Source organism: Eurosta solidaginis, chromosome 1 (genome assembly GCF_040869045.1).
Source record: "Eurosta solidaginis isolate ZX-2024a chromosome 1, ASM4086904v1, whole genome shotgun sequence".
NCBI classification, from domain to species: Eukaryota; Metazoa; Arthropoda; class Insecta; order Diptera; family Tephritidae; genus Eurosta; species Eurosta solidaginis.
In genome coordinates, this window is record NC_090319.1 from 169,524,466 (window position 1) to 169,539,832 (window position 15,367).

At 40.6% G+C, this 15,367-nt stretch overlaps 1 protein-coding gene and 2 pseudogenes across 1 annotated transcript in view; all 3 read left to right on the forward strand.

Moving 5' to 3' along the window:
- Positions 1 to 15,367, forward strand: part of veli (L27 and PDZ_signaling domain-containing protein veli) — a 438,946-nt gene that overhangs the window by 397,702 nt on the left and 25,877 nt on the right. The window lies entirely within an intron of this gene.
- LOC137238706 (serine/threonine-protein phosphatase PP2A 65 kDa regulatory subunit-like) lies at positions 552 to 12,945 on the forward strand (annotated as a pseudogene).
- On the forward strand, positions 13,439 to 15,097 carry LOC137236930 (ATP synthase subunit alpha, mitochondrial-like; annotated as a pseudogene).

The window sequence follows — 15,367 nt, forward strand, 5'->3', positions numbered from 1 at the left end:
CTTAAAATTTTTTTTTTTATTATTTTTTTTATCTTTTAGTATTATTTTTACTTAATGTAAGAAATCGGACCACAAATACGATTTTTGTGAATATCTCGATCCTTGCGCGATCGCCTAGCGGCGATTTTTTTCTTATTATTGTATTGTCATCGGGTTCTGAACTATATTCCAAGTTTCAAGCTTGTAGCTTATCGGGAAACTACTTAAATTTTAATTACAAAATTCGCGCTGGCGTACATATATCGCCGCCCACTTGCCAGAAGCATGAATGTGCCAAAATAAAAATGTTGGGAAATCAAGTCTCAAAGTTTATTGCTCTCTCAAAATCAGAAGAATAAGTTTCTAGTGTAGAAATGTACTTATGTATTATACTCGCACTATGCTCTTTTAACTGAGATAATTGTTCTGCTCGCATCCCTTCTATTCTCCGAGATTTAGCATATTCGTTTTTCTGGCACAACAAAAATTTAAAAGCTGATATATTTTTTGTTAACACATCTATACAAAAAAATTAAAAGTAGTCGGATCAGTGAAAACGGCTCATGCTTTCTATGCATTTTGATGCGCTGAATCCGAATGAGCTACAAGAATTTGCCCATCTGGTCAAGGTATGGCCTTAACCTCAAAATACGTAAAAAAATCACTCCAGATTGATTTTTAAATAACGTTAGGGCCAAGCAAGACCTGCTAGGCCAATTCCGTTGGCGCATTGGGATTCGGAGCATCACAGTATTTGAAAAAACATCCGCGGCTTTGACTTATCGAAAGTATGTATGTAAATGAAAAAATTTACACATTCAATTCAGTTTCATATACACTAATGTGTTTTTATTTAAGATATTATTGCAAACATAGAGCTAGTTCTTATTCTCATCAGAATCAGAATCTTCTGAAATGTTGGGTCCGGGAAAAGCGTTGCCCTCAAGATTTTTATAAAAATAATGATATTATTTTTGTATAACCAGTTTTTCACACAATTTTTCCAAGTATTTTAGTTTTGATTCGGGAAGAGGCAACGGCTTCGAATAAACCGGTTTGCCTTCATTTAAACAACTTTTTGTTTAGGATATTCAGCTATTAAAAATTCTTCATCGCTGTAATTTTTTTTGAAGAATACCAGGGACGTATACCCGAACGATGGAACATACGAATATGTGCTGTTCTTATTTTTTTCAAAAATTGTTAAAATTGTTTAGCCATATCAACGAATGTGTCACACAATATGCCACATTAATTTTTCTGGCTGAACTTTGTGTGATTGAATTGTACATTCGTGAAAATGGCATTGCAAATTATTGGGGGTTCCATGTATGTAGGAAGCTCTAGATTTAAGTAGAACCTGGAGAATCTAAAGGGTAATCCAAAGTGGCCTCGTAACACAAAATCGGAAAAATTGCACATTCATGCTTCTGGCTAGCGGGCGACGATATATAAAAAATCAAAAAGTAACGGAATAACGCATGCCGATTTTGTGGTCGATCAGCGGAGACAGCGGACCCTATCTTCCTGGAATGTGACTCAATCTCAAGGCGCAGGACTAAGTTTATGGGCTCACCATGGCCAGAACATTCCCAAATTAAATACTTCAAGCCAAGAGAATTGCTAGGGTTCATCAAGAAGGCCGGGTTGGCTGAGGAGCTGTGAAGGAAGTGAGGGCACAATAGACCAATGGTCGCAATGCAATCCTCAATAAAATATCTATCTATCTAACCGAGAAGGAACGAGCCAGTCGTGGTTGACTGTGTCAAGCTGTACTAGCACCTTTCTATGATGAGTGTTAATGGAGTTCAGAATTGGTAGTGATATGCACTTTACGGAAGTCATGCTGATGGCTGGATAACCGAAGAATTTCGTTTTAATGAGGAAATAATAACGGCTTTAAACGTTTTTGTTACTGACTAAAGGCATTTGGCAGCTGTGCTATTGTTGATTTGTCTTCCTCACCCAGTTCTTTTAGTGGCGCTGCCGCTTGTTCTACTAGTGATGCAAATATCAGTTCTGCTGCACCTGCCAATAATAAAACTGGGTATTCCGGGGTTGTAGCTTTTGGCCGTCAGGGATCAGTCGCTACTAACCTAACATCTATTAATAATTCTAGCTTAGCATCTAACAATAATAATAATACTTCAAATAAGTTCATAAAATCACCCACCATTGTCGTAGGTAGCAATTCAAACGCAAATCTTAGCTTAGCTGTTCGATTGAAATGGTTGCATTTGTCGTCTTTTAAGCCGACGGTAAACGCTAGCGATATTGTCGACTATGTCTCACATAATGCAAACATCTCGCCTTCATTAATTCATTGTTTTAAATTAATAAAGAAAGATGCAGACTCGAGTTTGTTATCAAGATGTAATTTTAAACTTGGAGTCTCGCCTTCAATATATAATAAGGTTCTTGAGTCTTCGCTATGGCCATCGGACGTCAAAATTAAACCATTCCGTTTTTTTCACAAAGCACAGGGCTCAACTGCAAAACCTTAGCTATATGCGGTAATATTAAAAAAAGTATAAATATCTATTATCAGAATATATCTGGGTTGAGAACGAAATCTAAAGATATATTTTTAGCCACTTCACGGTGCGACTATGATGTCTACGTCATTGTTGAGACTTGGCTTAATAATGACTTCTCTGACTCAGAATTTTTTGATCATAGTCTGTTTCAAACTTATCGAAAGGATAGATACCCTATCAAAACAGGGCGTCTCAGAGGCGGTGGGGTGTTAATTGCTGTAAGGCGTTCTCTTCTCTCTTCTTTTGTGCCGCTTTCTAACGATGACTCTCTCTTGGACCAGCTTTGTGTCTGTATTACTGGGCCTTCTGGCAATTTATTTATCTGCGTTTCTTACATTCCGCCTTGCAGCACAGATTTGCTCTACTTTGCTCATGTTAATAATATATTTGACCTATATGAATGTAATGTTGATAGTAATTTTTGCGTCCTGGGAGATTTTAATCTCAGCAAGGTTGTTTGGTCGAAATTACTAGAAGATGATATCTTAACACCTACTAATGTTCATCATCCCCATGAGATTAATTTCTTAGACACCCTTTTTAGTGCCAATTTAATTCAGATTAACAGTTTCGTGAACCAGTTAAACAATATTTTGCACCTAATTTTTGTCGATGAGAACCTCATAACTCACTTGACTGAATGTGTGTTTCCTATATATAAATCAGATATGCATCATGTAGCCCTATATTTATCTATTGAACTCTTCGACTTAGTGCCGAAAAACACGATATATAATAATGAGCGCGCCTATAACTTTAAGGATGCAAATTACGAATCCTTAAACTCTCTCATATCTGAAATAGACTGGACATCTTTTTTCTTTGCTAAAAATGCAACTGAATGTTTCGACATTTTTCTGGTAAAGATGGCTGATGTTCGGCCTGGGTGCGTCTGAAACCGGCAATGGGTAGGCGCACACGGGTCGATCTTGGAGTGGATGGTTCGCTCAAAAGAGATAAAAGAAACAAAACGCAAAGAGGATTTCCTCGTTATAATAATGTTTTATTAAGAGTGTTAGGAAATATAGAGTGGATACAATATTACCTTGGTGTTGAACGTGACGATGGCGATCTTGGGCGATGTGTGCTGGTTGGCGGTCAATCGAGAAAGAGGCCGGTCATCCCGTTGAGGACAACCGCTAAGCCGCGAAAAAGTCCTCTGGTATTAAGGAGGGGAAAAAAGCCACACACACAACAACCCCCACATATACGTGCATGGGTGCTGACAACCCGCACACACACGTGCATGCGTATGAAACGCATGCATGTGCATGCATGCACACAAATGCGGCGTGAGTGTGGGTGGCTGGAAATATTATTAAAACGTTAGGGAGGGGCGCCGTCAATCAGATAAAAGTTAGGCATTGGGCCTAAACATGTCGCCCCCCTTGCGGTACGCAACATCACAGTCTGCCAAGGATCACCGACCGTGAAGAAGAGAAAAAAAATAAAAAACTTATAATTAATTATATCTAACTTAACATAATGCCGGCCAGTCCGCCGGCTTGGCGGCACGCAAAATGGTTTGCGCAGTGTGGGAGCTTGGTTGCTGCTGCCTCGGTCATGCACCAATTTTCCCGTTATGGTGTAAGGCGTGAGCCAGGTTTGCCTAGAGCTAGGGATTGCGAAAAGAAGTAAGAAGATATACGTGTTCATATTTCTTGCCGTTTATTACAAATTCATTGGAAATTCTATGCTTGTGAATTTTGTATGAAGAAAATTCAATAAAAAATAACTTATTGTAATGATACAAGCTTTTAAAACGCACACCTCCATTGTGAATTCATACAAGTGCCGAATTTTCGATAAAACGTTCACAATAGTGAACAGCGAGTGAGTATTAATATGTAGTCTGATTTTCTGTATACAAATTTAAAGGAAAAGCTGATTTGAAACAAATGTGCAATTCATTGCTCTCTCAAAATCAGAAGAATAAGTTTCTAGTGTAGAAATGTACTTATGTATTATACTCGCACTATGCTCTTTTAACTGAGATAATTGTTCTGCTCGCATCCCTTCTATTCTCCGAGATTTAGCATATTCGTTTTTCTGGCACAACAAAAATTTAAAAGCTGATATATTTTTTGTTAACACATCTATACAAAAAAATTAAAAGTAGTCGGATCAGTGAAAACGGCTCATGCTTTCTATGCATTTTGATGCGCTGAATCCGAATGAGCTACAAGAATTTGCCCATCTGGTCAAGGTATGGCCTTAACCTCAAAATACGTAAAAAAATCACTCCAGATTGATTTTTAAATAACGTTAGGGCCAAGCAAGACCTGCTAGGCCAATTCCGTTGGCGCATTGGGATTCGGAGCATCACAGTATTTGAAAAAACATCCGCGGCTTTGACTTATCGAAAGTATGTATGTAAATGAAAAAATTTACACATTCAATTCAGTTTCATATACACTAATGTGTTTTTATTTAAGATATTATTGCAAACATAGAGCTAGTTCTTATTCTCATCAGAATCAGAATCTTCTGAAATGTTGGGTCCGGGAAAAGCGTTGCCCTCAAGATTTTTATAAAAATAATGATATTATTTTTGTATAACCAGTTTTTCACACAATTTTTCCAAGTATTTTAGTTTTGATTCGGGAAGAGGCAACGGCTTCGAATAAACCGGTTTGCCTTCATTTAAACAACTTTTTGTTTAGGATATTCAGCTATTAAAAATTCTTCATCGCTGTAATTTTTTTTGAAGAATACCAGGGACGTATACCCGAACGATGGAACATACGAATATGTGCTGTTCTTATTTTTTTCAAAAATTGTTAAAATTGTTTAGCCATATCAACGAATGTGTCACACAATATGCCACATTAATTTTTCTGGCTGAACTTTGTGTGATTGAATTGTACATTCGTGAAAATGGCATTGCAAATTATTGGGGGTTCCATGTATGTAGGAAGCTCTAGATTTAAGTAGAACCTGGAGAATCTAAAGGGTAATCCAAAGTGGCCTCGTAACACAAAATCGGAAAAATTGCACATTCATGCTTCTGGCTAGCGGGCGACGATATATAAAAAATCAAAAAGTAACGGAATAACGCATGCCGATTTTGTGGTCGATCAGCGGAGACAGCGGACCCTATCTTCCTGGAATGTGACTCAATCTCAAGGCGCAGGACTAAGTTTATGGGCTCACCATGGCCAGAACATTCCCAAATTAAATACTTCAAGCCAAGAGAATTGCTAGGGTTCATCAAGAAGGCCGGGTTGGCTGAGGAGCTGTGAAGGAAGTGAGGGCACAATAGACCAATGGTCGCAATGCAATCCTCAATAAAATATCTATCTATCTAACCGAGAAGGAACGAGCCAGTCGTGGTTGACTGTGTCAAGCTGTACTAGCACCTTTCTATGATGAGTGTTAATGGAGTTCAGAATTGGTAGTGATATGCACTTTACGGAAGTCATGCTGATGGCTGGATAACCGAAGAATTTCGTTTTAATGAGGAAATAATAACGGCTTTAAACGTTTTTGTTACTGACTAAAGGCATTTGGCAGCTGTGCTATTGTTGATTTGTCTTCCTCACCCAGTTCTTTTAGTGGCGCTGCCGCTTGTTCTACTAGTGATGCAAATATCAGTTCTGCTGCACCTGCCAATAATAAAACTGGGTATTCCGGGGTTGTAGCTTTTGGCCGTCAGGGATCAGTCGCTACTAACCTAACATCTATTAATAATTCTAGCTTAGCATCTAACAATAATAATAATACTTCAAATAAGTTCATAAAATCACCCACCATTGTCGTAGGTAGCAATTCAAACGCAAATCTTAGCTTAGCTGTTCGATTGAAATGGTTGCATTTGTCGTCTTTTAAGCCGACGGTAAACGCTAGCGATATTGTCGACTATGTCTCACATAATGCAAACATCTCGCCTTCATTAATTCATTGTTTTAAATTAATAAAGAAAGATGCAGACTCGAGTTTGTTATCAAGATGTAATTTTAAACTTGGAGTCTCGCCTTCAATATATAATAAGCTTCTTGAGTCTTCGCTATGGCCATCGGACGTCAAAATTAAACCATTCCGTTTTTTTCAAAAAGCACAGGGCTCAACTGCAAAACCTTAGCTATATGCGGTAATATTAAAAAAAGTATAAATATCTATTATCAGAATATATCTGGGTTGAGAACGAAATCTAAAGATATATTTTTAGCCACTTCACGGTGCGACTATGATGTCTACGTCATTGTTGAGACTTGGCTTAATAATGACTTCTCTGACTCAGAATTTTTTGATCATAGTCTGTTTCAAACTTATCGAAAGGATAGATACCCTATCAAAACAGGGCGTCTCAGAGGCGGTGGGGTGTTAATTGCTGTAAGGCGTTCTCTTCTCTCTTCTTTTGTGCCGCTTTCTAACGATGACTCTCTCTTGGACCAGCTTTGTGTCTGTATTACTGGGCCTTCTGGCAATTTATTTATCTGCGTTTCTTACATTCCGCCTTGCAGCACAGATTTGCTCTACTTTGCTCATGTTAATAATATATTTGACCTATATGAATGTAATGTTGATAGTAATTTTTGCGTCCTGGGAGATTTTAATCTCAGCAAGGTTGTTTGGTCGAAATTACTAGAAGATGATATCTTAACACCTACTAATGTTCATCATCCCCATGAGATTAATTTCTTAGACACCCTTTTTAGTGCCAATTTAATTCAGATTAACAGTTTCGTGAACCAGTTAAACAATATTTTGCACCTAATTTTTGTCGATGAGAACCTCATAACTCACTTGACTGAATGTGTGTTTCCTATATATAAATCAGATATGCATCATGTAGCCCTATATTTATCTATTGAACTCTTCGACTTAGTGCCGAAAAACACGATATATAATAATGAGCGCGCCTATAACTTTAAGGATGCAAATTACGAATCCTTAAACTCTCTCATATCTGAAATAGACTGGACATCTTTTTTCTTTGCTAAAAATGCAACTGAATGTTTCGACATTTTTCTGGTAAAGATGGCTGATGTTCGGCCTGGGTGCGTCTGAAACCGGCAATGGGTAGGCGCACACGGGTCGATCTTGGAGTGGATGGTTCGCTCAAAAGAGATAAAAGAAACAAAACGCAAAGAGGATTTCCTCGTTATAATAATGTTTTATTAAGAGTGTTAGGAAATATAGAGTGGATACAATATTACCTTGGTGTTGAACGTGACGATGGCGATCTTGGGCGATGTGTGCTGGTTGGCGGTCAATCGAGAAAGAGGCCGGTCATCCCGTTGAGGACAACCGCTAAGCCGCGAAAAAGTCCTCTGGTATTAAGGAGGGGAAAAAAGCCACACACACAACAACCCCCACATATACGTGCATGGGTGCTGACAACCCGCACACACACGTGCATGCGTATGAAACGCATGCATGTGCATGCATGCACACAAATGCGGCGTGAGTGTGGGTGGCTGGAAATATTATTAAAACGTTAGGGAGGGGCGCCGTCAATCAGATAAAAGTTAGGCATTGGGCCTAAACATGTCGCCCCCCTTGCGGTACGCAACATCACAGTCTGCCAAGGATCACCGACCGTGAAGAAGAGAAAAAAAATAAAAAACTTATAATTAATTATATCTAACTTAACATAATGCCGGCCAGTCCGCCGGCTTGGCGGCACGCAAAATGGTTTGCGCAGTGTGGGAGCTTGGTTGCTGCTGCCTCGGTCATGCACCAATTTTCCCGTTATGGTGTAAGGCGTGAGCCAGGTTTGCCTAAAGCTAGGGATTGCGAAAAGAAGTAAGAAGATATACGTGTTCATATTTCTTGCCGTTTATTACAAATTCATTGGAAATTCTATGCTTGTGAATTTTGTATGAAGAAAATTCAATAAAAAATAACTTATTGTAATGATACAAGCTTTTAAAACGCACACCTCCATTGTGAATTCATACAAGTGGCGAATTTTCGATAAAACGTTCACAATAGTGAACAGCGAGTGAGTATTAATATGTAGTCTGATTTTCTGTATACAAATTTAAAGGAAAAGCTGATTTGAAACAAATGTGCAATTCATGGCACTTCAATTTAATAACGGCGAACACAAGAAAGAGAAACCTTTCTTCCATTCTCTGGCCCTTCGCGACAGCCGTTCTCCCTGTCAGCTATGATTTGACACGTAGGCATGGCAATGGAGTGGTAGAAAGATTATTCACTTGTACGAACTCACAATGCACACCTCTTGCGACTGTGTACAACAGAAATTCAATAAAATAAAAAGGATAAAAAGTGTAAAAATTCATGTATTTCGGTCGTTACCGAACATTTTGCTGTTAGGCCTTCGCTGTGCCCGAGAGTACCCAACCGAAGATGGTACTCTAAGCTACCAAAGGGCCAAACGTGGTGGGCAGAATCCCTGGGAGTATTATCTCGGCATATACATCTGTGCCTAGGACGAGGCGGATCGGGGCGGATGAGTAGAACTGCGGATCCGCCAGACGAAGATGTGCGTACGGGGCTGCGATGGCACTGTCGATGCTGGTTGTGGGTGTCGTGCGCCGAAAATTGGCTACGGCCGCAGCATGGGTCGCAATCCTTCTGTTCTGTCCGTGTCTTCCTCGGATACGCAGCAGACATCCTGCTTGCCCGCCAATGTTGCTGGTAGGAAGTTGGAGCTCCTGGGCGAGCTCATCCGCAATCACTGTGGTGGGGGAGCATCCGTCGATTAAGGCGCGAACGAGGTGTAGCCGCCCCCCTGCTTCTATTTTCACGACCGCGGTGGGGGTGATCGCTACCGTCGGTATCATGGTGGCGGTGGCAGCTGAATGCGGGGCTAGGAGCCCTGCCCGGAAGGCGGACACGGTAGTGAGCTGCAGCGAGTTGGATCCATGACTGCGATCTCGTGGTTGATGATGGGTGTGATATCTTTGTTGCAGGCGAAGAGGCCTTGTCTCCGCTCTGCGATCGCGCGGTGGTTGTCTTCGTTGAGGGTCCTTAGTTTGCCGGCGAAGAGACCGAGTCTCTGCTCGGCCGTCACGAACATGGCGCTGGACTGTAGATGTGTTGTGCTGGAGCCGCTTCCTTTCATGCTGCAAAAGCGGTCTAAACGATTTGGCTGCTGGTGTTGTGTTCGGGCGAAGAGACCGAGTCTCCGCTCCGATTCGGTGGATTCGAGCTGGACGAAGAGGCCCAGTCTCCGTTCCAGCATCTGACGCATATAACGATATGGAGTCGTCAATCCGCTCACGGGGTGATTCCAGCTCCTCCTCAACTTGTACACTCCATGGCTTGGAGCGGGCTTCGTGGAGTAGCTGTTCCTCTTCATCAATCGAGGAGATGTGAAGCATCGTGTGATGTTTTTCGCCGCATTTTTTACATCGGCCTTGGCTTGGGCACGCGTTCGAGCGGTGGTCTAGAGCCAAGCAATTTCCACAGCAGCTCCCGCGGATCGCTAAGTAAAGACGCTCCTCGAGTTTTTTTGCCCGAAAGATGGGGCACAGGCGTATGGGATGTTGCTTAAAACAAGCGCGGCATTCCGACGTATAACGCATGACGTTCTTGGCAGCGCTTTGTTGCATAGCGGCAAAGCGACCCATTTTTCTGAAAGAAATGCAATATGTTTGACTGGGTCGAGTCATTCTGGAAAATGCGGGGGCGAGTGGTCCCTAGTTGTATTATTGGGGATTTGGGAAATTTTATTAGCGCGCGCATAAGGGGAAACATCTGTCGCTGCATAAAAAAAATATTCATATGTGGCGTGCATTATGCATGGCCTCTTTCCCCGCACGTTATGTGCCTGGGTCATTAGTGCCTTATTTTGTTTATTTTGTGTCACCCGGTAGCGTTTTAGTTGGCCACGGGCACACTAGTGCTGCAGGAAATGAGCATTTACGATTTTTCGGTTCGCACATTCTGGTGCCGGACCGGGTAGAAAGTGTATAGCGTGGGTTCTTTTGATTCGCTGTTATTTGTGTTGTTGGTGCTAAAACCCAACAACTTCCTTCCCGCCGCAAAAAAAATGTTTGGACAGCAAAATCGTATGCTATATAAAGAAAAAAAATAAAGGAAATGTTCGTTTTGGAAGAGGGAAGAGATTTATAAAATGTATAATTTTTTATTTGTTTGTATTGCCCTTCACTTATTTCTTCAACTTTTCCCCAAGTACGCTTGTAGTCCAGTTTTATTGATGGCCTTTAGCAAACGCCACGGTTCCCGAAGGGTATTTGGCTCCGGTACCGATTTTGCGGAACCGGGTTTTTGGGTACCCGTTTGCATCTTTTTATGCATCCCTAATATAATGTGCATTTAAAACTCGGCATATATGTGTACATACGTTGGTAGAAGTATATGGACAGTCAGTGCACGGACATTATCGCGTTGGTAGAGTGACCAACTGTTTTGACCCATTTTTCATTTTCTACTACTTTTACGACTTCTGCCACCAAAACTTAGATTCTACCAATATTTCGGTATTTTCGCACTGAAAACGTATACTGCGATCTTTTTAAAGTATTGAATTGCCGAGCCCACCCGACTAACATTAGGAGGTAATACTGACCAAATCAGTCAATTTTGAAAAATTTGTGGGCAACTTAAAAACAAGAAGTAAATTTGTTTATGAAATAAATGTAGCAAATGATCACAATAAATAATAATTTTCCGACTAACATGCCGAAATCGGATATTTTTGCGGCAGTATTTTTGGTACATTGGAAAATTGTTGTTGTGATTAGACGTTTTGGTGCCTGTTTGTCGGTATTTCACACTCACGATTCAGGAAAAAGTGAGTGTCGTATAGGAATAAGCAATATACATAGGTATATACAAATGTACATGTAATTTTGTCTTGTTTACGAGTTTTAAAGTGTCATTTCCTTGAAATGCGCGTTATTTTGTTTTATAATAAATTATTAAGTGTTTGGGACAAATAAGGACTATAGCTGTTGTTTTCTTGGTAAAAAATCTACCAACTACTACTATTTACATTTTTTTTGTGTCTACCCACATTTTCCTCTTAAAAAGTCCGCGTACTGGTAGATATTTACTAGCAGCAGAGACAAAAAAGTTGTGCACATTCCTACACACCCGTGTATAGAATGTGAATTCCTCTGAATTGAAGCAAACGGGACTAATCGAAAGATTTCTTCCGTTGGTTCATTCTTTAACTTTTTACACATGATGGAGTGCAGTTGTTAAATTTCGTAGTGTTAAACAATCATGAGTTTATATTCATGAGTTTAAATATTTAGAGCCAAATTTTAGGCTCAAAATGAATTCAATGCATGTCGGAGTTATGTTAATATATTAAGTGATCCCGCAACTAAAGAGGGGATTTGATACCAAATTTTGTACAACTGGCTCAAGATGATCAGGACTCTGTCTGTTTATTGGCAGTAGAAGCATATGTTAGCATTGCACAGTTGCTGCCGCAAGAAGATGTCGAGCATTTTGCTTTGCCAACATTGCCAATGTGCCGGCGATTCCCCTTGGCGCGTACGATATATGGTTGCAGAGAAATTTGTTGATTTACTAAAAGCTGTTGGTCCGGAGATAACACGTGTGGATTTGGTACCCGCTTTTCAGTATTTGCTGAAGGATGCCGAAGCCGAAGTAATGGCAGCGGTCGCAACAAAGGTAAAAGATTTGTTCGCCACTTTAGATGAATCTAACCAAATGCAAATTATTATGAGCTTAATATTACCATATGTGCGTGAGTTAGTATCTGATCCTACTCCTCATGTAAAGTCAGCTTTGGCGTCAGGTATTATGGGATTGAGTCCTATGTTAGGCGCATACAATACTGTCGAACATCTTTTACCCCTATTTCTTCTTCAGCTGACGGATGAATGCCCTGAAGTTCGATTAAACATTATTTCAAGTCTTGACTGGGTTAACGACGTCATAGGGATTCAACAACTTTCACAGTCATTATTACCAGCCAATGTTGAACTAGCTGAAGATTCTAAGTGACGAGTGCGTTTAGCAATTATCGAATACATGCCCGCATTGGCAGGTCAATTAGGTCAAGAATTTTTTCATCAAAAGCTGCTCGGTTTATGTATGGGTTGGTTGAATGATCATGTGTATGCTATACGTGAAGCAGGTACTCTAAATGTGAAGAAGCTAGTTGAACAATTTGGTGCCCAATGGGCTGAGTAAGCAATTATTATTATGTGGTTTTGGTTATGTCACGCAATAAAAATTAGTTACACCGTATGACTTGTCTTTTCTGTTTAAATATGTTTGTGGCACAGACATTACCACTAAGTTGCTTTTACCAACAGTTCTTCTATTGGCTGCAGATCCCGTTGCGAGTGTACATTTTAATGTTGCCAAGACTTTACAGAAAATTTCGCCGTTCCCTGAAGCTAGTGTCATCGACTCGCAAGTAAGACCCACTCTTGAGAGACTAAATTCAGATCCAGACGTTGATGTAAAACATTTCGCTTCAGAAACTATTGCGGGTATAGCAGCAGCGTAATCACTTAAGAATCCAACATTTTCATTTCGACCTTTTTATCATTTTCTAATTTAGCGGAAGTAAAAAATGGCAAGGAATAAAGTTTAAAGCCGCACAAGAGCTAAGTGAACATTTCGAATTGGTAAATACAAAACCCTTCATATCCAGCATTTTTAGAACTTGCACTCAACGTATTTATACGGGTATTGCAAGATGGTGAGCCTCAGTTCATTTAGGAAAATAGTTCTCAGCATGTACAAAAGCTTATTTTGGACATGATTCATAGATTACCTATAAGTGAAAGTTTACGCCATGTTAAGCCCATAATTTCAGTAATGCTAAAAATTTTAAGAAATGATAACGAGGAAAACGTTTTGGTTAGTTTAAGGATTATAATTGAATTGCTTAAACATTTTCGGCCGTCATGCAATCCAGAGGTACAGCATTTCCTTTTGTATGCAAAAGAATTTTTAATTTAACTTGGTGGAGAAATTAGAGAAAACTAAAAAGTAAAATGTTGTTGATTTCTGCACGTTTAGCTTCATCTGTGGCGCGTGGTTTACCAAAAAGCAGCTACACATGTCGCCTGCAAGGCCGCATACCCAGCTGCTGCATTAGCTGCACGTAAACTTCATGTCTCGCCCACTCAACGCAGTGCTGAGATCTCTTCCCTATTGGAGGAACGCATCTCGGGCGTTGCACCTAAAGCGGATTTGGAGGAAACCGGCCGCGTGTTGAGCATTGGTGATGGTATTGCTCGCGTCATGGTTTAAACAATATTCAAGCCGATGGGATGGTGGAATTTTCTTCCGGCTTAAAGGGCAGGGCCTTGAATTTGGAACCCGATAACGTCGGTGTTATAGTGTTTGGTAATGATAGGTTGATCAAGCAAGGTGATATTGTCAAGCGTACCGGCGCTATTGTGGATGTGCCAGTAGGCGATGAAATTCTAGGACGTGTCGTCGATGCTTTGGGTAATGCCATTGATGGTAAGGGACCCATCAATACAAAGGACCGTTTCCGTGTTGGTATTAAGGCCCCTGGTATCATTCCACGTGTATCTGTGCGCGAAACTATGCAGACTGGTATCAAGGCCGTAGATTCCTGGGTGCCAATTGGACGTGGTCAACGTGAATTGATCATCGGTGACAGACAGACTGGTAAAACGGCTTTGGCCATTGACACCATCATCAACCAGAAGCGCTTCAACGATGGCCAAGATGAAAGCAAGAAATTGTACTGTATCTACGTTGCTATTGGTCAGAAGCGATCAACTGTCGCTCGGATCGTAAAACGTTTAACCGATTCGGGTGCTATGGGATACTCCATCATTGTATCAGCCACTGCCTCTGATGCTGCACCCCTACAGTATTTGGCTCCCTACTCTGGCTGTGCCATGGGTGAATATTTCCCTGACAAGGGCAAGCACGCTTTAATCATCTATGATGATTTGTCAAAACAGGCGGTTGCCTACCGTCAAATGTCTCTGTTATTGCGTCGTCCACCAGGTCGTGAAGCCTACCCTGGTGATGTGTTTTACTTGCACTCACGTCTATTGGAGCGTGCTGCTAAGATGTCGCGCGCTATGGGTGGTGGTTCGTTGACCGCCCTGCCCGTCATTGAGACACAGGCTGGTGATGTGTCTGCCTACATTCCAACCAATGTTATTTCCCTCACTGACGGTCAGATCTTCTTGAAGACCGAGTTGTTCTACAAGGGTATTCGTCCAGCCGTTAACGTTGGTTTGTCTGTATCGCGTGTCGGCTCAGCTGCCCAGACAAAGGCTATGAAACAAGTGGCTGGTTCCATGAAATTGGAATTGGCTCAATATCGTGAGGTAGCTGCTTTCGCTCAATTCGGCTCTGATTTGGATGCTGCTACTCAACAATTGTTGAATCGTGGTGTACGTTTGACTGAATTGTTAAAACAAGGTCAATATGTGCCCATGTCCATTGAAGGTCAGGTTGCTGTCATCTACTGCGGTGTACGCGGTCATTTGGACAAAATGGATCCCGCTAAGATCACAAAGTTCGAGAAAGGATTCTTGCAACACGTTAAGACCAACGAACAAGCACTGCTCGACCAAATTGCGAAAGATGGTCAAATCTCTGCAGCCTCTGACGCCAAACTTAAGGATATTGTCAGCAAATTCTTGTCGACTTTCCAGGGTTAAGTTAATTTTAAAGATACATGGCTAAGTTCTACACTATTCATAGCTAGAAACGCAAAAAAAAATTAATAAAGAGATCGCGTCACAACTTACAATAAATTATATACACTATTGACATAAAGATACAAGTAAACAAGAAAATGCAAAGGAAAAAATCGAAATAAAATAATTATAAAAACAGTAAAAACATACCATTCATCTTTCCTTTCTATATAAACATGCAACTCCTAGTATATAAATTTAATTAGACTCAGTTCATAAAGTGAGTGCGTA